The sequence below is a fragment of the Ovis aries genome, chromosome 8 (genome assembly GCF_016772045.2).
Source record: "Ovis aries strain OAR_USU_Benz2616 breed Rambouillet chromosome 8, ARS-UI_Ramb_v3.0, whole genome shotgun sequence".
Lineage (NCBI taxonomy): Eukaryota > Metazoa > Chordata > Mammalia > Artiodactyla > Bovidae > Ovis > Ovis aries.
In genome coordinates this window covers 16,040,286-16,060,180 of record NC_056061.1, presented here as the reverse complement: position 1 = coordinate 16,060,180, position 19,895 = coordinate 16,040,286, and the positions used below count along the sequence as shown (strand labels likewise).

The 19,895-nt window shown below is 39.6% G+C and overlaps 1 long non-coding RNA gene across 2 annotated transcripts in view; it reads right to left on the bottom strand.

Moving 5' to 3' along the window:
* Positions 1–14,527, bottom strand: part of LOC121820228 (uncharacterized) — a 37,635-nt gene extending 23,108 nt beyond the window's left edge. Inside the window, exon 1 of one of the 2 annotated variants that reach the window (XR_009601513.1) lies at positions 14,445–14,527. This is a non-coding gene — a long non-coding RNA (uncharacterized LOC121820228). Of the gene's footprint in view, positions 1–12,557; positions 12,608–14,444 lie in introns of those variants that run through there. The other variant, XR_006060714.2, reaches the window with a different exon arrangement.
* Positions 14,528–19,895: the final 5,368 nt, after the last annotated feature.

Here is a 19,895-nt window from a genome sequence, read left to right as displayed (position 1 = left end):
AAGGAATGATTCCCCAAAGGAGATCCTGGAAACTATTAAGAAGTGGTTTCTTTACAAATACTGACCCCATTGTAAATGTAATTGGGAAACAAACTCTTGAGGACAACAATACTAAATTGTTAAAGAACATAAAAATCCACACAGATTTGAGAGGAGAACATAGGGATTTATCACAGTAAAATACTCCAAGAATTATTAGGTGAGTTTCAGAGTGGTACAGTGCCCTGAAAGCACATGCCAGAACTATGGGTGAAATTACGACTCCAGGGATGGCAAAGCCAAGAAGGAGCACATTAAAGTGGAGTCAGGCAGGACCAAAGCAGACGAAGTCTGAGTTAGATGTTGTTCTGATGAAGAGTAGCTCCTGGGTAGGATTAATCAAGCCAAAACATATTGGGGAAGAAATATTTGGCAACCTAGGTTTTGGCAGTCCTGGAATCTCACTATACCACTGTTAGCAGCTACAAATAATCTGGATGAATAGGGTAGAAATAGAAAGAATAAATTAAAAAGAAAAAAAGTGAACAGATCAAGCAAACAGTATTAGAAAAAAGACAAATAAATGCTTAAGAAATTGATTAAAAATTCAGTTGAGATTCTCTGAAGATGCAACCAAACAGTAGAGATAAGTGAAACTAGAGACAAATATTCTACAACTACAGAAAAAGATTCATGGGAAAATAATGTTACGTGAGATCTGGAACATTTAAATACTAAGTACAATGTCCTAAAGAATAGGCCCCAAGAGGTACAGGTTTCAGAATTATCAGAAGGGTCTTCAGTTGAGAAATCTATTAAAACTGATTCTCAGGCAGGTACCAGGCAAATCTTCCCTACCAACAAGTCTCTGGAATTAGGGAGTTCATATTAAAAGGAAAAAACAGGTACAGGTCTGAAAATGCCTGCTGACAAGACATCAGATGACTGTAGCTCTGAACAGAGTCCACACTCATTAAGCTCTGGAGTACCAGAAGCATATGATTCAAAAAGAAAATGAAAATTGAAAGAGTTTAAATACTCAGAAGGTAAAGAAAAACACCTCAAGTGAGAACTATGGGTCAAGGTGGCCGCGATAATAGCTTCTAAGCTTGGAGGAAAAAATACAGAGTGCATGGATACATGTGTATGCACGTGGGCTAAGCTGCTCTGTTATGTCCAGCTCTTTGCAACCCCACAGACTATATAGCCTGCCAGGCTCCTCTGTCCATGGGATTCTCCAGGCAAGAGTACCGGTGTGGGTCATCATGCCCTCCTCCAGAGGATCTTCCCAACCCAGGGATCAAACCTGTTTCTCTTAGGTCTCCTGCATTGGCAGATGGGTCCTCTACCACCAGCACTACCTGGGAAGCCCACATGTATACATACATTCCACTCCCCAATTCTGGCCATGGGACTGTGACAAAATTACAATATTGTCTCTTGCTAGAAGAGACATTAGGCTCTCATGTTTCCCATTTGAGGATTGAAAGAACTAAGGGTGGACAGGAACTGCAGGAAGTCCAAACAGAGTAAAATGTAACTTTCTTCTCTCAAATACTACTTAGACTTTGGCAACACTAAGTAAAAGGCCCTGGAGACACACTTTTGCGTGGGATCATGCTCTAGGAGATGGGAGTTGGCCCATTTTCTAAACTGGGTGAATGAGGGCTTGGTGCTCAGATGATTTTTTATTGTTAACTATTTGAACACTTTTTTAAAAGACAAGGATATGGAGACTTGACTCTTACAACTCTTACATGTTTTTTGGTGAAGGAAATCTAGCCACAGATGCTAAAGAAAACCCGACTCAACCCAGGAACCAGACAGAGAATAAAAAATTGGGGGAGACTTAAGGTCCTTTGATTTTACACTAACTTCAGCAATATAATTTGACCCAAAACTTTATGTCTCCAGAATCTCCCTGAAAATGTTATACAGAGAAGGCAATTATATTCAATTTGGGGACATCTGTGTTGATAACACTCATTGTAGTTGCCAGAGTATCTTTTATTTATTAATTTTTTTTTTTTTTTTTACTTTTTAGCTATATTGCACAGCATCCAGAATCTTAGCTCCCCAATCAGAGAGCAAACCCACACCCCTAGCAGTGGAAGCATGGAATCTTAACCACCAGGCTGCCAGCAAAATCTCGACCATAGTCTCAATGGTTAAGACATTAAAACTTGATGATTTTAACCCAATGGGTTAAAAACAACAAAAACAGTAGCTCCATCAGTTCAGTCCAGTTCAGTTCAGTCGCTCAGTTGTGTCTGACTCTTTGCAACCACTTGAATTGCAGCACGCCAGGCCTCCCTGTCCATCACCAACTCCCGGAGTTTATTCAAACTCATGTGCATCGAGTCAGTGATGCCATCCAGCCATCTCATCTTCTGTCGTCCCCTTCTCCTCCTGCCCCCAATCCCTCCCAGCATCAGAGTCTTTTCCAATGAGTTAACTCTTCGCATGAGGTGGCCAAAGTATTGGAGTTTCAGCTTTAGCATTGTTCCTTCCAAAGAACACCCAGGACTGATTTCCTTTAGAATGGACTGGTTGGATCTCCTTGCAGTCCAAGGGACTCTCAAGAGTCTTCTCCAACACCACAGTTCCAAAGCATCAATTCGTCGGCTCTCAGCTTTCTTCACAGTCCAACTTTCACATCCATACATGACTACTGGAAAAACCATAGCCTTGACTAGACAGAACTTCGTTGGCAAAGTAATGTCTCTGCTTTTCAATATGCTATCTAGGTTGGTCATAACTTTCCTTCCAAGGAGTAAGTGTCTTTTTAATTTCATGGCTGCAGTCATCATCTGCAGTGATTTTGGAGCCCCCCAAAATAAAGTCTGACACTGTTTCCACTGTTTCCCCATCTATTTCCCATGAACTGACGGGACCAGATGCCATAATCTTCGTTTTTTGAATGTTGAGCTTTAAGCCAACTTTTTCACTCTCCTCTTTCACTTTCATCAAGAGGCTTTTTAGTTCCTCTTCACTTTCTGCCATAAGGGTGGTGTCATCTGCATATCTGAGGTTATTGATATTTCTCCCAGCAATCTTGATGGAATGTGGCAAATAGAGAATGGGGAGAACTTAGTATACCCGCCTGACACGTTTGGGAACAAGAACCAGACAAAGAGAGCTGAGATCCTTCTCCTCCTCGCCTCCTTTTTGGGAACAATTTATTTACAAAGAGTACACATTATCCTCTCTCCTTAACACAACTGAACCATTACATCTCTGCCCCAGGGGAGGAGGCCTGCCAGAGTCCAGACAGGCCTGTGGGTTGGAAAGTTTGGATATTTACGGGATTCAATATTTATGGGGTTCAGTATTTTTGCTACATACCCAAGATGAGTGTCCCAGCAGCTCTGGCAATAATAAAACATTTAGATTCTCCCTGGCTAGACTTCTTTGTCTGTCCCAACTGAATCAGAGTTAAGAGGAAAAACTCAGATGGAGGTTACACACTGCTTCCCTCCAAATTCTAGATCTCTCTGATTCTAAATGTTGAACCAGCACCGTAATGCCTCATACCAGACAGGTCTGGTATTCATCTGACCCAAGTAGATATTTCAATGTGACCCTTGAAACAGCATAATCACAGCAGCAATAAGGAAAAGTTACTGTATAAGCATGGATAAGATTTAGTGATAGGTTGGCACCAGTTTATTATAATTATGATTGGATAAAATTGTATAAGCCTCCCATGTGGTGCTTAGTAGTAAAGAATCCGCCGGCAAATACAGGAGACGCAGGTTCAATCCCTGGATTGGGAAGATCCCATGGAAGAGGGCATGGCAACCCACTACAGTATTCCTGCCTGGAGAATACCAAGGATAGAGGAGCCTGGCCAGCTGCAGTCTATGGGGTCGCAAAGAGTCAGACAAGACTAAGTAACTAAGCAGTAGCAGCAAAATTGTATAAATGAGATATGTGATTGTGACCCCTAGAACAGCATAATCATAGCAGCAATAAGGAAAAGTTTACTGTGTAAACATGGATGGGTTTAGTGATAGGTTGGTACCAGTTGGACCCAACCAAACTCCTGCCTGGCAACACCACTATCAGCATCAGTAGCACATGACTATGGACACAGAATGTAAGCTTTCTGATTCAAACCCCTTACTTACATTCATCAAAGAACATAAAAAGGACATCTAAATGCATGGTCCACAACAACAGAGTAGAATTTCTGTTTCCTGAATTCTCTCACTCCCCCCAAGGTTTCCAGAAACTCTCAGTCACTAAATTCCCAATGTTTTAACCCAGAGATTTTTTTTTTTCTGCCTCCTCTTGTGTCTGGTTCTTCTTTTCTATCTGGATGCGGGGCTTCCCGCATGCATCAGTGGTAAGGAATCTGCCTGCAAATGCTAGAGATCCAGGTTCAATCCCTGGGTTGGGAAGATCCCCTGGAGGAGGAAATGGCAACCCTGTCCAGTATTTTTGGCTGGGAAATCTCATGGCTACAGGAGCCTGTAGGGCTCTAGGCCATGGGATAGCAACAGTCAGGCATGACTGAGTGACTAAACAACATCTGATGCTCCTGAAATTTTTCAACAGACTTTGACATCCTGAAGGATGTCATCTTAAATGTCCATGACTTTTCTCCTTAAGAATCAGCCCACCGATTTTATCCTTTCCATTTCTGCTCCTGTTCTCATTACTTGGCCTCACAAACAACCTAAAATCCTTACTGGAAATGCCAGGATCTCTTTGGCAAGTGGTTGAGGGGAAGAGGCTAAGCAAACAAGGCAGAATCCTCTTCAGGGGAAATTAAAAAGGTATAACTGAAAATACAATTTTTCTGCTGCTGCTTAGTCACTCAGTCATGTCCAACTCTTTGCAACCCTATGGACTGTAGCCCACCAGGCTCCTCTGTCCATGGGAGACAGAAGTAAGAATACTGGAGTGGGTTGCTATGTCCTCCTCTAGGTGGTCTTCTCAACTCAGGGATCGAACCCATGTCTCTTGCATCTCCTGCATTAGCAAGCAGATTCTTTACTACTAGTACCACCTGGGAAACTTATACAATTTTATCCAATCATAATTGCAATAACAAACATAATTAAGATTTATTATATGCAAGGACCACTATTACATGGACTATTTCTCTTGATGTACCAGTTCTTTGAGACAGTTGCTAATACTATTTCTGTTTTTGAGAGAAGGGTACCAAGTCTGAAGGGTACTAAGGATATGAAGGTTTGGGCATTAAGCACTGCCCAGGGTCATGAAGCTAAAAAAAAGAGAAGCCAAAACTGTAAGCTGGGTCTGCTGACCTGGGGACCCTTAACCTTCTCACATCTTGCATAATCCCTGACAGCTTTTCTCTTCTCTTCCCATTACCTTCCCCATGAATTCTAATTTTTTTCAACATTTTCAGTGCAAAATAACAGGATTCTGAAAATGTTTGGAGCAACACACGGTATATGAAAGCACGGACATGGTGCCAGCACGTTGTCTGCCCTGGAGTAATATTTACTCATTAGATTTACAATGTGTGTGTCAGTTGCTCAGTCATGTCCAGCTCTTTGTGACCCCATGGACTATAACCTCCCAGGCTCCTCTGTCCATGGATTTCCCCAGGCAAGAATACTGGAGTGGAGTGCCATTCCCTTCTTCAGAGGATCTTCCAAACCCAGGGATGGAACTCTGATCTCCTGCATTGCAGGCAGACTTTAACATCTGAGCCACCAGGGAAGTCTTTGACTTAAAATATTTAAAGCAAAAGCAAATACCTCCATCCAGTTCTTAAACTCCAAATCAGTTGCCTCCAGTTTTCTTTCTACTATAAAGTACATCATTTCCCAATCCTTCTATCCCAAGGTCATGACATCAATCTGGAGTCCACTCTCACAGAATCTGTTGTTGGTGTTTCCTATTGATTTTTTTTTTAAAGAATGTGCCTCTTATCAATCTTTTCAGGACCCCCTAGTCATGCCTAGTCTAGACTCCCATCAATTTAGATCAGGAAGCACCATGGTAGCACCTTAATTGGATTCCTGTTTCTAGTTTCCCAGTTACAATAGATTTGACACGTTACATTATCAGCTTTACACCAACACTTCAATGGCTCACCATCGCCTTTAGACTAAATTTTTCATCATTTTGTCACAATCTGGCACCTACATCTCAAATCTAATACCCTACTGACCCCCAGATCAAAGACTCAGCTACAAGCTGCCTTGCTCATATTTCCCTGAAGGTATGCTTATATTTCTTTCTCCTAAGTGAAATGCAAATTATCGTTAATAAACAAAAATGGGTATATCCTTACTCACAATTAAAGATACATTAGTTAAAACAATGAAATACAATTTTAAGCCAGCAGATAGACAAAGACAAAATTAAAAGGTTGATAACATTCAGTGTTAATAAGGAGGTGAGGAAAAAGGCACTCTAATTCACTGACAACACAAATTACTTCGGTGTTTGGAGGCTACTACTGGCCTCAAAATTTAAGGGCATTCACAAAATGCCCTTAAAGGGCACTCTCTCAAAAACGTAAAAGGCATTGTTATAATTCTTGTGCTATAAATCTAACACAATTAGATTATATGCCTATATATATATGTTATATATATATATATAGGCACACACAAACACACAAAAAGAGGGCATCAGAGGGCAGACACACTGAAACCATACTCACAGAAAACTAGTCAATCTAATCACACTAGAACCACAGCCTTGTCTAACTCAGTGAAACTGAGCCATGCCTGCGGGGCAACCCAAGATGGGCGGGTCATGGTGGAGAGGTCTGACAGAATGTGGTCCACTGGAGAAAGGAATGGCAAACCACTTCAGTATTCTTGCCTTGAGAACTCCATGAACAGTATGAAAAGGCAAAATAATAGGATACTGAAAGAGGAACTCCCCAGGTCAGTAGGTGCCCAACACGCTACTGGAGATCAGTGGAGAAATAACTCCAGAAAGAATGAAGGGATGGAACCAAGGCAAAAACAATACCCAGCTGTGGATGTGACTAGTGATAGAAGCAAGGTCCGATGCTGTAAAGAGCAATATTGCCTAGGAACCTGGAATGTCAGGTCCATGAATCAAGGCAAATTGGAAGTGGTCAAACAAGAGATGGCAAGAGTGACTATCGACATTCTAGGAATCAGTGAACTAAAATGGACTGGAATGGGTGAATTTAACTCAGATGACCATTAGATCTACTACTGCGGGCAGGAATCCCTCAGAAGAAATGGAGTAGCCATCATGGTCAACAAAAGAGTCTGAAATGTACTACTTAGATGCCATCTCAAAAACGACAGAATGATTTCTGTTTGTTTCCAAGGCAAACCATTCAATATCACAATAATCCAAGTCTATGCCCCAACCAATAATGCTGAAGAAGCTGAAGTTGAATGGTTCTATGAAGACCTACAAGACCTTTTAGAACAAACACCCAAAAAAGATGTTCTTTTCATTATAGGGGACTGGAATGCAAAAGTAGGAAGTCAAGAAACACCTGGAGTAACAGGCAAATTTGGCCTTGGAATGAGGAATGAAGCAGGGCAAAGACTAATAGAGTTTTGCCAAGAAAATGTGCTGGTCATAGCAAACACCCTTTTCCAACAACACAAGAAAAGACTCTACACATGGACATCACCAGATGGTCAACACCGAAATCAGATTGATTATATTCTTTGCAGCCAAAGATGGAGAAGCTCTATACAGTCAACAAAAACAAGACCAGGAGCTGACTGTGGCTCAGATCATGAACTCCTTATTGCCAAATTCAGACTTAAATTGAAGAAAGTAGGGAAAACCACTAGACCATTCAGGTATGACCTAAATCAAATCCCTTACAACTATACAATGGAAGTGAGAAATAGATTTAAGGGCCTAGATCTGATAGATAGAGTGCCTGATGAACTACAGAATGAGGTTCATGACATTGTACAGGAGACAAGGATCAAGATCATCCCCATGGAAAAGAAATGCAAAAAAGCAAAATGGCTGTCTGGGGAGGCCTTACAAATAGCTGTGAAAAGAAGAGAGGTGAAAAACAAAGGAGAAAAGGAAAGATATAAGCATCTGAATGCAGAGTACCAAAGAATAGCAAGAAGAGATAAGAAAGCCTTCCTCAGCGATCAATGCAAAGAAATAGAGAAAAACAACAGAATGGGAAAAACTAGAGATCTCTTCAAGAAAATTAGAGATACCAAGGGAACATTTCACTCAAAGATGGGCTCGATAAAGGACAGAAATGGTATGAACCTAACAGAAGCAGAAGATATTAAGAAGAGGTGGCAAGAATACACAGAAGAACTATACAAAAAAGATCTTCATGACCCAGATAATTATGATGGTGTGATCACTCATCTAGAGCCAGACATCCTGGAATGTGAAGTCAAGTGGGCCTTAGAAAGCATCACTACGAACAAAGCTAGTGGAGGTGATGGAATTCCAGTTGAGCTATTTCAAATCCTGGAAGATGATGCTCTGAAAGTGCTACACTCAATATGCCAGCAAATTTGGAAAACTCAGCAGTGGCCACAGGACTGGAAAAGGTCAGTTTTCATTTCAATCCCAAAGAAAGGCAATGCCAAAGAATGCTCAAACTACCGCACAATTGCACTCATCTCACATGTGAGTAAAGTAATGCTCAAAATTCTTCAAGCCAGGCTTCAGCAATACGTGAACCGTGAACTTCCAGATGTTCACGGATTTAGGAAAGGCAGAGGAACCAGAGATCAAATTGCCAACATCCACTGGATCATCGAAAAAGCAAGAGAGTTCCAGAAAACCATCTATTTCTGCTTTATTGACTATGTCAAAGCCTTTGACTGTGTGGATCACAATCAACTGTGGAAAATTCTGAAAGAGATGGGAATAACAGACCACCTGACCTGCCTCTTGAGAAATCTGTATGCAGGTCAGGAAGCAACAGTTAGAACTGGACATGGAACAACAGACTGATTCAAAATTGGGAAAGGAGTATGTCAAGGCTGTATATTGTCACCCTGCTTATTTAAATTACATGCAGAGGACATCATGAGAAACGCTGGACTGGAAGAAGCACAAGCTGGAATCAAGATTGCCAGGAGAAATATCAATAACTTCAGATATGCAGATGACACCATCCTTACAGGAGAAAGTGAAGAGGAACTAAAAAGCCTCTTGGTGAAAGTGAAAGTGGAGAGTGAAAAAGCTGGCTTAAAGCTCAACATTCAGAAAACTAAGATCATGGCATTTGGTCCTATCACTTCATAAGAAATAGATGGGGAAACAGTAGAAACAGTGTCAGACTTTATTTTGGGGGGCTCCAAAATCACTGCAGATGGTGACTGCAGCCATGAAATTAAAAGACGCTTACTCCTTGGAAGGAAAGTTATGACCAACCTAGATAGCATATTCAAAAGCAGAGACATTACTTTGCCGACTAAGTTCTGTCTAGTCAAGGCTATAGTTTTTCCTGTGGTCATGTATGGATGTGAGAGTTGGAGTGTGAAGAAGGCTGAGCGCCGAAGAATTGATGCATTTGAACTGTGGTGTTGGAGAAGACTCTTGAGAGTCCCTTGGACTGCAAGGAGATCCAATCAGTCCATTCTGAAGGAGATCAGTCCTGGGATTTCTTTGGAAGGAATGATGCTAAAGCTGAAACTCCAGTACTTTGACCTCCTCATGCGAAGAGTTGACTCATTGGAAAAGACTCTTATGCTGGGAGGGATTGGGGGCAGGAGGAGAAGGGGATGACAGAGGATGAGATGGCTGGATGGCATCACTGACTCTATGGACATGAGTGTGAGTGAACTCCGGGAGTTGGTGATGGACAGGGAGGCCTAGAGTGCTGCGATTCATGGGATCGCAAAGAGTCAGACACGACTGAGCAACTGAACTGAACACAAACACACGAAAGTGAACGTGAAGTCACTCAGTCATGTCCGACTCTTTGTGACCCCGTGGACTGGAGCCTACCAGGCTCCTCTGTCCATGGAATTTTCCAGGCAAGAGTACTGGAGTGGGTTGCCATTTCCTTCTCCAAGGGAATCTTCCTGACCCAGGGATCAAATCCAGGTCTCCTGCATTGCAGGCAGACACTTTATATCTGAGCCACCTGGGAAGCCTGCACACATACATATATACAAATTTACTTACTATTCAAAATATTACCTAGGAAACAATCCAGAGGTCAAATAACAAATAAGTGACCAGTTAAATGGGGTTTCTCTAGTAGCTCAGCTGGCAAAAAATCTGTCTGCAATGCAGGAGACCCTGGTTCAATTCATGGATTGGAAAGATCCCCTGGAGAAGGGATAGGCTACCCAATGCAGTATTCTTGCCTGGAAAATTCCAACTAAGTGACTTTCACTTCACTCACCAACTAAATAAACTGTGATGCATCTACACAATGGTACACTGCACTTTTGGAAACTAACAAATACATATAATTGACCTATATGTGCTAATATGGGAAATTATTTATGATGCATGGTTAAGTAAAAAGAAAAAGTTGCTGAAATACCATCAATGAATCCCAAGGGAATTATGCGACATTAAAAAAAAAATCTCAAAAGTTTAAAACTATCAGTCAATTCAGTTCAGTTCAGTCGCTCAGTCATGTCTGACTCTTTGCAATCCCATGAATTACAGCATGCCAGGCCTCCCTGTCCATCACCAACTCCCGGAGTCCACTGAGACTCATGTCCATCGAGTCAGTGATGCCATCCAGCCATCTCATCCTCTGTCGTCCCCTTCTCCTCCTGCCTCCAATCCCTCCCAGCATCAAAGTATTTTCCAATGAGTCAACCCTTTGCATGAGGTGGCCAAAGTATTGGAGTTTCAGCTTTAGCATCATTCCTTCCAAAGAAATCCCAGGGCTGATCTCCTTCAGAATGGACTGGTTGGATCTCCTTGCAGCCCACTATACACAACTCTATTTATAGAACATTTATGAAATAAAATTATAGAGATGAGCAGGTTAGTGATTGCCAAAGATGAGAGACTGAGGTTGCAAGTGTAACAGGACATGGGAGCCTTGTGGTGACAGAAAGTTCTGTACTATGTTTCTGGTGGTAACTGCAGGTAGCTGCATTTGTGATTGAATTGCATTGAAGTACACATCCAAACACACTCACACGTAAATGGTTGCATATACAGCTAGTAAAGTCTGAATAAACTCTGCAGACGGTACCAATATCAATTTTCTGGTTTTGACACTGTACTACAGATGATAACATAGGGGAGGAGTAAGTGAAGGGTGCATGGGACCTTCATGTACATATCTTTGCCATTTCTTGTGAATATATAATTATGCCAAAATAAAAAAATTTCTAATAAATATGCAGGCACTCTTTCTGTGCTCACAGCTGTGCAAGTCTTACTAGAATGGAAGGCTGAATATTGTTAGTACATTAAGAGAGAGATCATTTTTTGTGTAAAGACCGTTAGAATTGTAGAGCTTACTAATATAATCTTCTAATCTCTTAATAAATATTTTTTTAAACAAAAATAAAAAGAACAAGTTGCAAATAGATGAGTGGTTATATCTCATTGGTGTAAAATATATGAATATTTATGTATAAAAATATCAGGGAATACCCTCAGCTAGGTCTTAACACTGGCTACCTCTAGGCAATGTGTGAGGAAGAGCTGGGAATAAGAAGGGGGAATTTTTTTATGTTATCCACTTCTGTATTATTTAACTTTCTTTTGTATTACCATGTATTTCTTCTATGATCTGAATATCATGAATTTCTTCTATTGATCAGGAGGATAATGGTTAGGAAGAAACTTAAAGGGAAAAGTAAGGGGAAAGAAGGAATTTCTTCCTCTGAACCTTTGTTCATCCCATTTCTTCAAGGCTCAACAGAGGGCCTGAGGTCTCAACAGAACTCTGAACTCCAGAAGTATTTTAGTTATTGTCTACACTATGGATTTGGGATTTAGAAAAGTCTTGCTGAAAATATTAGACCCTGGAATAGGTAGGTCTCAAGAAATGTTTATCATGGTAATAGTAATACTTCATATTTCCTAAAAATGGATTGCTCACAAATTACCTGCACCACATTATCTACCACAGAGAGATCAACAAAGAAGATACTAATTTGAAAAACATGGACCTTACTTAAGTAATGAGTTTTATATTAAGTTTTAGTCTTAAACTTCTGAGTCTATTAGTCATTCAAAAGAAAACAAAATGCAATCTTATAGAATTATTCAGGTGTAATACAGAAACATTTTAGGGTTATTTGAACACTGCTACTTCTTTTAGAAAAACAATGCTGTTTTAAAAATTAAAACCCAGATTAACACCTAAAAAGGGACTCTTGTCTAGCCATACCAATCCACTTACCTTATCATTTCTTGCAAAAGCCTGCCCTGCACTCTTGTGGTAGCTTCTGTCCTATGCAACTAACAGAGGAAAACTAATCCAAACTGTGTAAATCAGGCATTCAGACGTTCTGTATCTTTCACTGATGTTAGGGAAGGGATGGGAGCGGCTTAATGTCAGTAGCAGTACATACCTCCAAGAGCTAGTCTGAAGTACCTGAATCTAGACCTAGTTTGCATTCTATGTCGATAGTTGTACGCTTGATGATGTCACGTGATAATATTTGGATACTTACCATTCACTTGGAAAAGCTGAAAGAAATGGATAAGATATATTAAATTTTTCTTCATTGAGGGCTAGAAATTAATTTTATAATAATACCAAGGAAAAATGTATATATACCTGCATTTTAGTATACTCCAAACAGTTATTATATACATGCCACTATCTCAAAGATATGACAAAATGTCATCTCAGTTATTAGAGTATATAGATAGAGAAGATTTAGTTTTATTCAGATGCAAGATAAAATCAAGAAAAGCTTTAGGGATTTTCTGTTGATTTTCCAACAACAAAAGAAGCTGTATTTTGTGCACCATCTAGGGGAAATATGTAAAATTTATAATGAACATAGTATTGGTAATAGAAGCTGAGTGGACAATGTCATCATTGAAATTAAACATAGATAATATTTTCATCTACCTGAGATGATTTTCAGGAATTCCTACGGAAATATGACTTCCAATCTTATCAAGATGAAGTAGATGCCAGTTGAAATCTAGCATACTCATTTTTGCAGTTACTAAAAATGTTTTCTTGAACGTAATTTAAACTAATTTCCCTTACATGTGTGTCTGCTCTGTTGCTCAGTCATGTCCAGCTCTTTGCGACCCCCTGGACTATAGCTCGCTGGGCTCCTCCGTCCATGGGGTTATTCAGGCAAGAATACTGCAGTAGGTTGCCATTTCCTACTCCAAGGGATCTTCCCACCCCAGGAATCAAACCCGCGTCTCTTGCATCTTGTGCATTGGCAGATTCTTTACCCCTGAACCACCTAGGCAAATTCCTAGTTTCCCTTAATAAATTGGAAAGCCGACAGCTAGATTTTCTTCGAACATTAAACCAAAGTCTATTATTTATTTAAAATTAAATGGGAGGGGGATTCAGGATTGGGAACTCATGTACACCCGTGGCTGAGTCATGTCAATGCATGGCAAAACCAACACCAGTATTGTAAAGCAAAATAAACTAAAAATAAAAATTAAAAAAAAAAAAAAAACAAGAAAAAAAAATTTTAATGTAACACATATGTTACCAACAAAAAGTTTAAAATACAAGGAAAAACCTTCCTCTCTTTTATTCTCCATACCAAAAAAGAGAAGGAAAAAGAATTTAATTTCATCACCAAACATTTTTATCAAATATCTTTCTGGGTCTCATAGCCTCTCTATAGCAGAATTTGTTAAATTAAAAATTAAATAATAAACTAAACAATAAATTGTCTAATTATAATATTTATGTAAATTAATTATATTATATTAATATATTTAACTAATTAAATATATACTATATATTTTATTAAATAAATTATTTAATTATAAATTACAAATTTATTATAAATTAAATAATAAATTAAAATTAATTAAAAATTAATGTTACATTACTTTCTACGGGTAAACATTTTAAATATTCAACTGTGTCTTTCTGGCATATATTCAACTTATTTTTTAGGAAAAATTAATATTACTTATAAACACAATTTTTTAATGAGAAAACACTCCTTACTCTTACTATGTTATACTGAAAAAACTTTATCAAGACTAAAACTCTATGTCTTCATCTCTTCTCACCATATACTCTCTCCCTAATTAGTCTCATTCAAAACTAAAAGTCTCAGTTAGTAGTTATATGCCACCCACTTCAGATTAGTATCTGTAATATAGATCTTGGGCTTCCCTGGTGGTTCAGACAATAAAGAATCTGCCTGAAATGTGGGAGATCCCAGTTCAATCTCTGGGTCAGGAAAATCCCCTGGAGAAGGAAATGTTAACCATTCCAATATTCTTGCCTGGAGATTTCCATGGACAGAGGAGTCTGGAGAGTTGGACACGACTGAGCGACTAACACTTTCACCTTTCCTTTCAATACAGAGCTTATATAATACATCTACATACTCAAAAACCAACTCGGCGATATTCCCTTGTATAAATGTACCGCACCTTTATCCATTCCACTGTGGATGGCTGCTCCCATGTCCTAGCTACTGAAAATAGTGCTGCGGTGAACACTAGGTGGCATTTGTCTTTTTGAACTATCATGTTCTTTGGACATATGCCTAGGAGTGGATTGTTGGATCACGCTAGCTCTATTTTTAGTTTTGTAGGGAACCTCCATCCTGTTCTCCATAGTGACTGTGCAAGAGTTCCCTTTTCTCCACACCCTCCCCAGCATTTATGGTTTGCACATGGCCAGTAGGGACCTGTTGCATAGTGCAGGGAACTCAGCTCAGTGCTCTGTAGTGACCTAGATGGCGGGGAGTGGGCGAGGGGAGGGCCACGAGGGAGGAGATACACGTATACATATAGATGACTCACCTTGCTGTACAGCAGAAAGTAACACAACACTGTAAGGCAACTATACCCCAATTAAAAAAAAAAAAAAAAAAAAGCCAGCTCAGCGTCTCTCTTTGCATATCTCAAGGACACTTCAACTCAACATGTTCGGAACCGCCACGTTCTTTCCCGCAAGTCTGCTTCTTCCGCAGCTCCCGTTTATTTAGGCTACGACAACGTGAAACTTGAAAGTCATCCTTAAAAACTGCCTCTTCCCTGCTCTTCACTGCATTGTCCAGACCACTAAATAACTCTCAACTGCTGTCCGTTTCCACTTCTGCAGTCCTAGCTCAGACAACCAACATTCCTGAACTGGGCGACTGTCCTAACATCCGAATTTATCTCCCTTTGTAAATACTTTTGCTTCTTCTAGAACATACTTCCTCCTACTCCATTTTAATACAATCACCTCATTCTCAGCTATCCTCAGAATTTAACTCAAATTCACTTTCTCAGGGAACCTGCCCTTTAAGATTAGGCCACATCCTTGCTCTTATCTGCCCGCTTTGGCATCCTTACCAGCACAGAAAAACTCTCTGGTTCTGCTTATCATTATATTTTCAGTGCATGGAATAGAGTTAGTAAGCCCTCAAAAATATTTCTTCAATGAACAAATAGACAAATGACAAAAGCCATTTTTGTCTTCAGTCAAAAAAAAAAAAGAAAAATCAAGATGAAAGATAAGAGTACCTACATTTATCTCCTCTTTTTCCCAAGACTCAGTAAAAATAACACAGAGGTATACTTAAAAATAACTATACATGAACAATGAAAAAGAGGGTCGAAAGCAGTGCACTCAACAAATGATTGCAACAAATTCTGGGGTGGGGGGGAGCAAATGGTGATGAACTAGTGAGTAATGAAGCAAATGAAGATGCTACAAGTATGCACACACAGTGGGCTGCAGTAGAAAGCTAATCTGCCCAGTGGAATCTAGATGCCTGAGTACACTGTATCAACTACAGTGGAAAGCAGAAGTGAGGCCTGGCCAAAAAAATGAAGCAATTCATTGAAAGTCTTTAGGGAAAACATATCATGTCCCCGCACACCCTCCTCTCTCATCGAGTGTCTTTCTCAAAGGGTCCAATGACCTAGCATTCACACTCATCCCAAAGGTGGGTAAAAAAGAGAGAGAGAAAGAAAGGAGGAAGAGAATAAAAGGAGGAGGGACGAAAGGAAAGGAGAGGGAGGGAGGAAGGGAGGAAAAGAGAAACAATGAACAGGAAGAAGGGAAGTAAGGAGGGTGAGGGAGGGTGAGCAGGCAAGAAAAGAAGGAGTAAAGTAACCACTCCTCTCCATACAAATTGAATACAATGCTTGAGAAGAAGTAGGGCAGCTTGTGTGGGAGTTGCAACTCTGACATTTGAGTCCCAAATTATAACCTGCAGCTCCCCACCCACACACCTGAAAACAAAGCTTGTCAGGGCAGTGACCGCCTTTGACAAAAACTCACTCAGCTGCTATAAATGGACAAGCAAGAACCACCAAATATCTGAAGGAAAAAAAACCCTGTACTATGAATGAGAAAGATCAAAATAAGCAAAAAATGACTCTAGGAAAAACAGAGGCAATTCATCAACAAGTGGATTAAAACAAAAAAAACTTCTTATTACATCCTAAGAAACATTCGATAAGATATCATATCTATTGCATTTTTAACAAATAAAAAACAAAGACAGGATGCTATTAAAACTCAAATAAAAGAAAGCAAATGTGTTACATATATGTCAAACTAAAATACAAATACTAAAACTCTCCCAGTGTAGTAGAACTAAAAGACAAAAAATTAAAAAATGTAAAACAAAACAGATAATTATTCCCGAATGCCCAACATTAGAAAGAAAGAACAGAGATCATAGAAGAGATGTGATAATAATAAATACTAACAATCATCCTAGAAGAAATCTCCTACAGCTCAAGTATTTCAGTGAAAGTCTGCAGAATGAAATACCCCATAGTAGGGCTTCCTTGGTGCCTCAAATGGAAGACTCTTCCTCCAATGCGGAAGACCTGGATTTGATCACTGGATTGGGAAAATCCCCTGGAGGAGGGCATGGCAATTCACTTCAGTATTCTTGCCTGAATCCCCATGGACAGAGGGGCCTGGTGGGCTACAGTCCATGGGGTCGCAAAGAGTCAGACACAACTGAGCGACAAAGCACATAATATGTCTGGTTCAATGACTAAAAGGAAGACATTCAGAGTCATTTCATTTTAAAACCTCAAAACAATAAATCAAGAGAATATACTTAAAACTCCCAGTGTGGAAATAAAAATAAGTTCCTTAAAAAAGGAACAAAACACAGACTGTCATCAATATTATCAGCCATACTAGATGGTAGAAAACAGTGGATGAATGTTTAAAATTCTGAGGGAAAATGATTTTCCACCTAGAAACTTATGTACAGCAAAATCATCCATGATAGGTGAGGGTGGGAACAAGAAACACTTTCAGACGTGTATGCGATCAGAAAGGTTAGCCACCATGGTGCTTTCTGATGAAATTCCTTTTAGGATATACGTCAAGGAAAAAAAAAAAAAGAAGAAGGGATAAGCCAAGAAAAAGTAAAATGCCAGCAAAGAGCAGCTCCTACTCAGAAGGGCAATGACCATAAACTGCAAGGCAACAGGGCACCAGAACAGCAAGTCATACTGGCTAGGCCCGGAGGATGATGGAAATCTCCAAGCAGGAGAATTTGGTGGGGGAAAAAAGCCCACAGCATCATAGAAAATATGATGGGCAGTCTCAACAGAATGTAAAATGTAATAAAGGCAAATGATTCAAGGGAAAAAAAATAATCAACTAGAAACTCTACAAGAAAGAAACAACTGTAAAAGGCAAGCTAAATACAAGACACTTCTTGACTCTTCAGTCAACAATATTTATATTTTACACAATCATTAATAACGTTGTCTATTGACTTTTCTATTTCAGAATCAACTTATGGACAAAGTAGGAAAATACTGTGGTTATAGAGTACAATGTAAGGGGTGTGAACCTTGAAAAAAAATATAAGTTCAGTATCCAAAAGTGAAGGTGGAAGAGAAAGTAGAAAAACTTACTGTCCATGTTTACTGAGAGGAGTCAAAAGATACTCAGGATATACCTTGTAGATACTCTATATAGTTAGACAAACAAAAACTCAAGGTAGTAAAAAATCATACTACCTAAAAAACTAAGACCTTCCCAGGTGGCACTAGGGCAGAACCCGCCCGCCAATGCAGAAGACGTTAAGAGATGCAGGTTCAATCCCTGGGTTAGGAAGATCCCCTGGAGGAAGGCATGGCAACCCACTCCAGTCTTCTTGCTTAGGGAATTCCATGGACAGAAGGGCCTGGCGGGCTACATACAGTCCATAGGGTCGCAAAGAGTCAGACACAACTGAAGTGACTTAGCATGCATGCACGCAAACTAAACTAAATATAACACAGTAAATTAGGCTTTTTTGAGAAAAATATATTGAGAAGCAGGGGAATACTGGAAAGCCTGCTAAAAACAAGCTAAATCCTAATGTATCATAGCAAGAAGTCAATAAAGAATAAGATGGATAAATCTAGCAATAGATATATAAGCAGATTTTAGACATATCTTAGAGAAGATGTATTAACTTTGTGAGAGCTAAAACAACCACAATACCTGTTTCCTCATCTGTAAAATAAGAACAATAATAGTACATACTATTGTGAGGTGTTTATTGTGAAGATTAAATGAGTTAATACACATAAATCTCTTATCATCCCTTGGTGTCTTCAAGGTATTAGTTCTATAGCTTCCTCAGATACCAAAATCTGTGGATACCCAAGTCCCTTATGTAAAATAATGTGATTTTTGCATATAACCTACCTCATCCTCATTTACACTTTAACTCAGCTCTAGGTTACTTAAAATATCTGATACAATGTGAAGGCCATGTGAATAGTTAAATGTGCATAACAAATTCAAATTTTGTTTTTTGGAGATTATTGGAATTTTCTCTGAATATTTTGGATGTAGGATTGACTGAATCCGTGGATCTTAACACATGAGTACAGAAAGACAACTGTATTGCCTAATATATTGTAAGCACCACATACAAATGTGTGTATGTATATTTGAGGCCTCTTGATGAGTAATGCTGATGAATTTGTGGAAGAGAGTCACAGGGCTCTTAATTTGCGTTACTTACCCTTCACATTATTTCAATTCTTTAAAAAAGAATAAGTAGTGCTCTGATAACAGAAAAAGTATTTTATAATAACTTTCAAAATCATGATTTACCATTGATTAAGGTTAATTCCAAAGCTTAAAGGTGCCAAATTTAGATTTATATGATGAATTTTTAAGCTGTGCTGTAGCAGTAGTAACTGCCGCTGCTGCTGCTGCTGCTGCTGCTAAGTCGCTTCAGTCGTGTCCGACTCTGTGCGACCCGATACACGGCAGCCCAACAGGCTCCCCCATCCCTAGGATTTTCCAGGCCAGAACACTAGAATGGGTTGCCATTTCCTTCTCCAGTGCATGCAAGTGAAAAGTGAAAGTGAAGTCTCTCAGTCGTGTCCAACTCTTTGCGACCCCATGGACTGTAGCCCAACCAGGCTCCTCCGTCCATGGGATTTTCCAGGCAAGAGTACTGGAGTGGGTTGCTAGTGCCTTCTCCGTAACAGTAATAAAGATCTCTATAAAGTCAAATCGAATTAAGGATCAACATGAGTGCAACTGACCCAAATTCTTATCCTTCTATGTACGATCTCCATGTAAAAATGTTTAGTTGCTCTCTTCCTCCTTGCTATGTACATGGACTGTTCCTTTCTTTTTCTCCTTCATTTCCTTTCATTCCTCCCCATCCCAAACCCCGCCCCCCACCCCGCAACCTACCTACCCCTTTTTCTCTTTCATTGTCTTTGTCCTCTCTGTACTGGTGGCCCTGCCTCAGTTTTAGGATGCTAATGGCCTGTCTTATGGTGCTTACTTATTCCTCTTGGGATTATTTAATACTCAGTGGATTGGTGACCATGGAAATAGTTATTTCAGAAATTAAAATGTA